The sequence below is a fragment of the Macaca mulatta genome, chromosome 8 (assembly GCF_049350105.2).
Source record: "Macaca mulatta isolate MMU2019108-1 chromosome 8, T2T-MMU8v2.0, whole genome shotgun sequence".
Taxonomy (NCBI): domain Eukaryota; kingdom Metazoa; phylum Chordata; class Mammalia; order Primates; family Cercopithecidae; genus Macaca; species Macaca mulatta.
The window spans coordinates 149,458,352-149,466,719 of NC_133413.1; the positions used below are offsets into that span (position 1 = coordinate 149,458,352).

At 43.3% G+C, this 8,368-nt stretch overlaps 1 pseudogene across 1 annotated transcript; it reads left to right on the plus strand.

Annotated features, from left to right (window-relative positions):
• The first annotated feature begins 2,551 nt into the window (after positions 1–2,551).
• On the plus strand, positions 2,552–3,294 carry LOC710189 (U1 small nuclear ribonucleoprotein C pseudogene; annotated as a pseudogene). Its single transcript, XR_001446891.3, has one exon. The product of XR_001446891.3 is annotated as a U1 small nuclear ribonucleoprotein C pseudogene (transcript).
• Positions 3,295–8,368: the final 5,074 nt, after the last annotated feature.

The following is an 8,368-nucleotide window of genomic DNA, read 5'->3' on the forward strand; positions in this document are numbered from 1 at the left end:
AGTCTGGCCATGGCGGCCTTGCTGAGCTGTGGTGAGCTCCACCCAGTTCGAACTTCCTGGTGACTTTGTTTACACTGAGGGTGAAACCACATACTCAAGCCTCAGCAATGGTGGATGCCCCTCCCTCCACCAAGCTCGAGCATCCCAGGTTGACCTCAGACTGCTGTGCTGGCAGAGAGAATTTCAAGCCAGTGGATCTTAACTTGCTGGGCTCCGTGAGGGTGGGACCCACTGAGCAGGACCACTTGGCCCCCTGGCTTCAGCCCCCTTTCCAGGGGAGTAAACGATTCTGTCTCACTGGTGTTGCAGGTACCACTGGGGTATGGGGTGGGCGGGGGGGTGGGGAACAAAAAAACTCCTGCAGCTAGCTCGGTGTCTGCCCAAATGGCTGCCCAGTTTTGTGCTTGAAACCCCAGGACCCTGGTGGTATAGGCACTGGAGGGAATCTCCTGGTGTGCGGGTTGTGAAGACCATGGGGAAAGCACAGTATCTGGGCTGGAGTGTACCATTCACGGTCCCTCCTGACTTCCCTTGGCTAGGGCAGGGAATTCCCCAACCCCTTGCACTTCCCGGGTAAGATGACGCCCCACCCTGCTTAGGCTCACCCTCCATGAGCTGCACCCACTGTCCAATCAGTCCCAGTGAGATGAACCAGGTACCTCAGTTGGAAATGTAGAAATCACCTGCTTTCTGAATCAGTCTCACTGGGAGCTATAGACAAGCTATTCCTTCCTATTTGGCCATCTTGCCAGCAATCAATTTCTGTTCTTTTCATATCTATTTTCCTTCCTACATTACCTGGCCTCAGGTAGTCCTTTATAGCAACATTAAATGAACTAAGACATAAATATGGGATGATTCCTACAGAGACCTGATGGCAACCTCTTGGTTAAAATAAAGTGAAGCCAAGAGCCAGCTTGAGCTGATACCACCTTTTCTAGTTCTGGTTAGAGGTTGTATATGGGGTGACCTGTTGAAAAATCCCACTACTTTCAAGACAACAAGGAAAGTTCCATTGGCTGTATGAAATCACTACATAATTGAGGTTTTGTGCACACTAACATGCAGGTAGGTTGACCTGAAGGCAAAAAGTAGAAATACAGGAATGAGTAGTCTCTGGCCTAGAAAAAAAAAATTACTGATTCCCAGAAACATTTTTTCTGTGAAATCCATCATTCTAGAAGTAGCAGATGGTACATTCATCTTAGATAAACTGTGAAGTTCCCATTTCTCTTTAATGTATAAATCTATAACCTTCATGAACTTTAGACAATATCATCTGCTTCCTCTAGTGTGGCCTTCTATTCCCTGGAATGGGTATCCTTGACTCTGAACATCATATATCGAGGGATTTCTAAGTATGAGCTAATAACAAGGGGAGTAGAAGAGTTACAGGAATGCCTGTGTGTATATATTCACACATTCTAGTCATTCTGAATTCAAAGACGCAGGAGCTCAGGTGCGTGGCAGGTAAAATGCATGCCCAGAATGAATGAAGTCTTCTGTTAGAATCTGAATGTTGGCACTAATGTTCTCAGGGTGCTTTGATCAAACCAGTTTCTTTAAAAACTAGAAGTACAGAAATGACTTTGTTTATAGAAGTGGTCCAGAATTCCCTCCCCCATTAACATTTAGAACATTAAGCCTTTGAGTCATGGAAAGCAGGTGTTTAGGGAGTACTGTAAAAATAAGTTGAACTGGATTAACAAGAGTGAGCCTTGGATAGGAAGAGTATTCCAGGGCTTGAGGTGGGAAAGTAAGAATTTTCCTCATCTTGGGTCTATTTTCTGAAACTTAAACAGAACTGTTAGGAAAGGGGATGTTAGAGAGAGAGGGGCCTTGTGTATCCCATGAGACCAATGGGAAGATGAATCAACTGAGATACCACTAAGGATTTTCTGACTTTCAACTGGTATGTGTAGATACCGTATCTAGAAAAATTCCATAGTTTCTCTAAAGGCTTAATAGCCACAAAGCAGTGTGCACAAGGCATGTCACATGTTGCCTAGTCTTTACACTCCTATGTGCTGCTTTTTATTTATAGTCAGTGCAGCAGGCACTCCAAGCACAGGTGTAACTGGTATTAAGTGGTATCTTAAGGAATTCTCTTTATACTTCTGAGCTCTAGAATGTGCCCTGTGGAGAAGCCCATGAGATTTGCTCCAGGTTTCACTCTCAAAGCTGTTACACACACTAAAAATGTCTCCTTCAATCCTACAACAAAACCAGAGCTCCTATGAAGAAATGGTTTGTTCTAACCTAGGACCTATTTAGCCAAGTAATAAAGGTGATGGGAAAAGAGGACAGGATTCAAGGACTATCTAACAAGCTTGGATTTTTTTGACCCAATTGAAGAATTGGTTTGTTCTCACCTAAGTTCTATCAAGCCAAGTAAGTGATGTGACAAGATGAAAAATGATCTTTCCCGACGTGAAAGGATTTGGGTAGTCACCCGTTGAATGTTCTCGTGGAGATCAAGTCTGGGACAATCAAGATGGCTGTGGATCTAGCTCAAGTACCCATTATGAATGTTAAAATCTTGACAGGAGGTAACGGAGTGGCCAACGGCCTGCAGAGCAACATGCCCAAGTTTTATTGTGACTACTGTGATACATACCTCACCCATGACTCTCCATCTGTGAGAAAGACACACTGCAGTGGAAGGAAACACAAAGAGAATGTGAAAGACTATTATCAGAAATGGATGGAAGAGCAGGCTCAGAGCCTGATTGACAAAACAACGGCTGCATTTCAACAAGGAAAGATACCTCCTACTCCATTCTCTGCTCCTCCTCCTGCAGGGGCGATGATACCACCTCCCCCCAGCCTTCCGGGTCCTCCTTGCCCTGGTATGATGCCAGCACCCCACATGGGGGGCCCTCCCATGATGCCAATGATGGGCCCTCCTCCTCCTGGGATGATGCCAGTGGGACCTGCTCCTGGAATGAGGCCGCCCATGGGAGGCCACATGCCAATGATGCCTGGGCCCCCAATGATGAGACCTCCTGCCCGTCCCATGATGGTGCCCACTCGGCCCGGAATGACTCGACCAGACAGATAAGGATAGAGGGGAGGCTTCATTGTATCAGTTTTATATTACCTGTTCTGCTTCACCAGGAGATCATGCTGCTGTGATACTGAGTTTTCTAAACAGCATAGGGAAGACTTGCTCCCCTGTCCTATCAAAGAGAGAATAGTTTTGGAGGGGAGAAGTGGGACAAAAAAGATGCAGTTTTCATTTATATTGGGAAATGTGAAAATAAAATTGTCAACTCTTTCAAAAAAAAAAAAAAATCTTGACAGGCAGCAGGCATTCATCCCTCTGTGGATACTCACCATGGCTGTTTCTAGCCCCACAAGTGGCCCAGAGATGGCACCCAGGGCTGTCCTCCATGTTGCTTCATGTTTGCTTCCTGATATCTCAGTGTTAAAGTGAAAGATTAGGGATGAAACAGGCATAAACCACCCTGCTCCTTCTGAACCACAGTTTTGTGTCCAAGGGGAAATGTTTAGAGATGTGAGGAAAAATGCTTTCAGTTTTATGTCAAGGTTCTTATATATTACCAGCACAGGTTGGTAGAACCTGGTTTATTTCCAAAATTGAGACTCGGGAGAAAGAAGCAGGTGTACTCCATGATATGAACATGGCTCTTCTTTCTGTACTGACTGCATCACAGACAAACTCTGGTTGCAGAGGAAGGATTTGCACAGCTATTTCCTAACTATGTTTACACAAAGTGCTTGTAAAAATGCTGACATCCAGTGGATTTTGAAAATTTTGTTTTGATGTAAATTTTCCAAAGTATCCTTTATCCAGACAAATTGGATATATTGGTTTCCTGTGGCAAAATTAGCAGTGGAGGGTTGAATCTTACACTTCCCTTCTTGGAATCACCCAGGTCGACATGGTCAGGTCTTTAGGCTCAGGGATCCTTGGGGCCAGCTTTAAAGTCAACTGGATGTACTTCTTTGTGATGGGAAAAATGAATATAGAGCCTCTTTCGTGACTACATAGGGACCAGGATGAGGGAACTGCAGACAACTTGAAGAAAAGGAATGTTTAGAAAGGAGTGGGACAGATGGGGTCACATCTGCCTGAAGTGAAGCACGCACCAATTGCTCCGACATTAGGCTTGGGTTGGGAGGGACAGCACTTGGCACTTCCTTTGCCGAAATGGCATATGATAGGCCAACAAAACTTTGAGAGGACATAAGAAGAGTGACATCCCATTGCCTAGAACAGGTCAGTGGTCAGTGTGGATGTGAGCCTTTATCCTTAGTTTTCTCAGTATAAGACTTACCTAAGATCCTAAGGTCTAGGATGATCCTGTCCTGCCTAGGAAAATAATTTGGGCTGTTTACTCATAGCTTCTGTAGTTCTTTTTCAAGCTACAGAGTTAAGATAAAAGGTATCTTTCAAAGCTCTTGTGACCCACGGACTTGTGCTGAATCGATGAGGAGAAAAAGTGCTCTGGGAAAAACATGATTAGCATCAGCCTCACCTCTCATGTACTGGCTGTATTGCCTGGAACAAAACCCTTAATCTTTCTGAATCTGACACCTGACCTGTAAAAATGGGCTAATTGCTTTATGATACTGTGACAATTTAGAGATTATTCATGTGGCATATTTGGGTTAATCCCCAACATAAGCATCTAACAGAAGCTATTTTGCAATCTAGTAAGTTCTTAGCACTGCACACATCATGCCATTAAATTTTTGCCAAAGATGTCTTAATTATGAAAATTAATTCCTTTCACAATAAAATAGAAACACACCCTCATGTCTATATAAAAAGCTTATAACATTACTAATGGGATCCTAGCCTGTCTTTGAATTCAAATTTGAGCTGTTTATGCAGTGCCTTCTATGTCACAGGCTATGTGCCAGCCACCCTAAATATTCTTCATACTCAACTCTGACACTCACATCAGTTTTTCCAATGCACAGTAGCATGTTCCTCAGATGAGGATGAAATTCAGGAATGATAAAACCATGGCTCTTAGTAGCCTGTTGGTGAATCACAAGCCGAACTAAAGTCTTCCGACACCTTGACGTTTTTTTCCACTCTCCCACACTAGGCATAAAAATGATGCTGGTGACGCCTCAGGATTGAGTGACTCAGGCTGCAAACCTTTGGGGAAGTAGGCTGGGATAAGTTTGACTCTAGATCAAAGCACTTCAAACCAGTTTCTCAGGATCATTCATCTTTCATTAAGCAGCAATTGAGCCCCTGCTGTGAATAAGGACTGAGGACATGAACATGACCTTCCTTTAAGGTGTTCAGTCTATACAAGAGGAGCAGACACACAAGTAACTGAACAGTCACAGTATAGTCTGAAATCCTTCAAATACCCACCCACCTGCAAGGTGCATTGGGGCATAGGGAAGGTTTATCAGGGAAGGTGATTCTTCAGTTGAAACCTGAAAGTTAAGGGGCCGCTTAATTGGACACTGTGGGTAAAGGATTTGTACAAAGCCAAAACATGTGCAGATATTCAGAGGACTAGAAGAACAAGGCATCTGACTGGAGAGTTGCTGGGCCTGTGGACTCATCCTAAGACTGTTATAAAACCATTTTTGCTGGAGTCAGCAAGCTTAAACTGGTACCCAAGAGTAACTGAATCAACAATTGTTTTGGAGCTATATTCTGCATAGTTAACAAGGGTGTCCATTAAACATTATCTTGAACCTAATGGCCACTAATTCAATGCCTCAGCAGGATACTAAATGGAATTCTGGCAAAAGAACAGACTTCCATATCTGTTCTTAACTTTAAGATGGCCTTAGGAGGTAGAATAGATCCTGAGAACTAAAGAATAAAGCTCACCGGAAGTTAAGAATAGGTAGGAGACCAGTTGTTCCAGTTTATCTTGAGTATCTGAGTATCTGAGCCATGATCAAATGTCTGTCCTAACCTTTTTGGTTTACATAAGCCCACAGTAACACTTCTAAGGAATTCTACATCTCTTGGCATTGAGTTGCCACAGTTACCTACATGCCTGTCAGCTAGGCTAAACTGTGGTTTTCTTATGAGAATAGTAGGGTCCTTAATACATGTCTGCTGAACTTAAACCCTCTTCCTGCTTCCTGCTTCCAACATTCCTTTCAGACTCATGAGGCTACAACCATCTCCTATGAGCTTCTGAAATGGGGCCTAGTTAGGGCTGGTTGGAGCATCAGGAAGGAAAGACAGTACACACACTTAGAGAGCTACACTCTCCAAACCAGGAGGTCTATGCCTGCCTTCTGGCTCCCGCAGACACTGGGAAGGTGAGAAAGGTAAAAAGGATTTCAGTTATCAACCATGTATTTTACCCTTAATCTAACAAGTCAATGAATCCATAAAAGGAGGGGAGGGGAAGGAAAGGAAGAGCATCTCCTTTCTTTTCATCTTTGAAACACTTATGTTAAAACACATCTGCTAGATCTAATTAGATCCTTTCAAATCCAAGATGGATATTGTTCTCATTTTACACATAGGGTCATTGAGAAGTAGGCTGCTTACACACATATCTCGCATAAAGCTTACATAAATATCAGCTTGATTTTTGGATGTCTCTAACTCTCAGCCTGATGCCCTTTCTCTATAGCTTACTGGCTGAGAAATGGCTTAAATTTACATGTCTGATGGTTTGTTCAAATGCAATAAATTGAAGATCAATTTCAGCTAAAGCAATCTTCGCCCCAAGAGGAAAACAAGTGCAGTTGCAGGTGTATGGACTGAGCATCAGACCTAATTAAAATTACTCTGGCCATGTAAAAGCTATGCAAATTTGTGCAATTTGCCTTATCTCTTAAGTCTCAGCTCTCTAATCTGTAAAGGGGGAGGGGGATAACATACTTCTAATGGTTTTAAGGATAGTATAAAAAATCCTTGAAATACAGCCTGAACCTACTTACAGCAGCCTGATCTAATATTCCAAATTATAATCACTTGAACGCATGAGAACGTAAGTAGATTAACAAAATCCACAGCTCTAACTATGGACTTTATCCTTAAGTTTTTGAAAGATTTTAATGGTTATATTACAGATAAAGAAATTCAAGTTTTGGTGCCGGTTTGACTTCTTACTATGTGACAACCATTGTACAAAGTGCTGCTCACACAATACCTCTAATGCTTCCGGTAAACATGAATAGACAAGTAGGCCTTTACAAGTAAAATACGCTTCCAAAGTTCACATAGCTAGAAAGTGGCAGAATTGAAATTAAAATCGGATGGGACTTTTTCTCCATAACATCAAGAACAACTGAATAAATGTTATACAGTCATGAATGAAGCTTAGTTTCCTCCTCCCCATGAAATGAGTTCTGTTGAGCTCAAGACACAATGTGGGAAGAGTTTGCATGAGCAAGCTTCCTTTTGAGCATCAGGAGACACCTCACGCTGGATCACACAGCTGGCCCTCCTTTATTATGTTCCAGCTGATGAAACCACCGCGGCTCCCTTGCCTATAATGGAGTGTTTCAATCTGGGTACAGAATGAAAGATACAGGCTTCCTCTTCTCCTCCAGAATCTTAATGCAGACTGCTGCACAAAGCTTCCATTAAGAGGATGGTTTGAATTTTTCTTCCTGGGTTTGCCAAATACAAGATCAGAATGTTTCGGCCGGGCGCGGTGGCTCAAGCCTGTAATCCCAGCACTTTGGGAGGCCGAGACGGGCGGATCACGAGGTCAGGAGATCGAGACCATCCTGGCTAACACGGTGAAACCCCGTCTCTACTAAAAAAATACAAAAAAACTAGCCGGGCGCGGTGGCGGGCGCCTGTAGTCCCAGCTACTCGGGAGGCTGAGGCAGGAGAATGGCGTAAACCCGGGAGGCGGAGCTTGCAGTGAGCCAAGATGGCGCCACTGCACTCCAGCCTGGGCAACAGAGGAAGACTCCGTCTCAAAAAAAAAAAAAAAAAAAAAAGATCAGAATGTTTCATTCTCGGAGGTAACTGATACCAGCACTTGACAATTCAAACCAATAGATACTTGGGGAGCTCCTACTTTGTGAAAGAACCTGAACTAGGTATTGCAGGGCACTCAAAAGTAGATAATATGTGGCTGTATAATTGTAATTATTCAATTGTCACGATGCTGAGTAGTAATTAGTAATAGTTGAATGGGTAGTAATTAGTAATGGTTGCAGTGTTGAAGTTAAAAATGAGGGTAACAAAATACAGTTGTCCTTCAGTATATGTGGCAGATTGGTTCCAGGACATCTGGGTATCTCAGTCTTTATATGCTCAAGTGTGGAAGTAACCCTGTAGAACCCACGTATGTATAAAAGCCAGCCCTCTGAATATATGGACTTGGCATCCTGCAAATACTGTCTTGTGTTTTTAAGAGACAGGGCCTCCTCTGTCACCCAGGCTGGA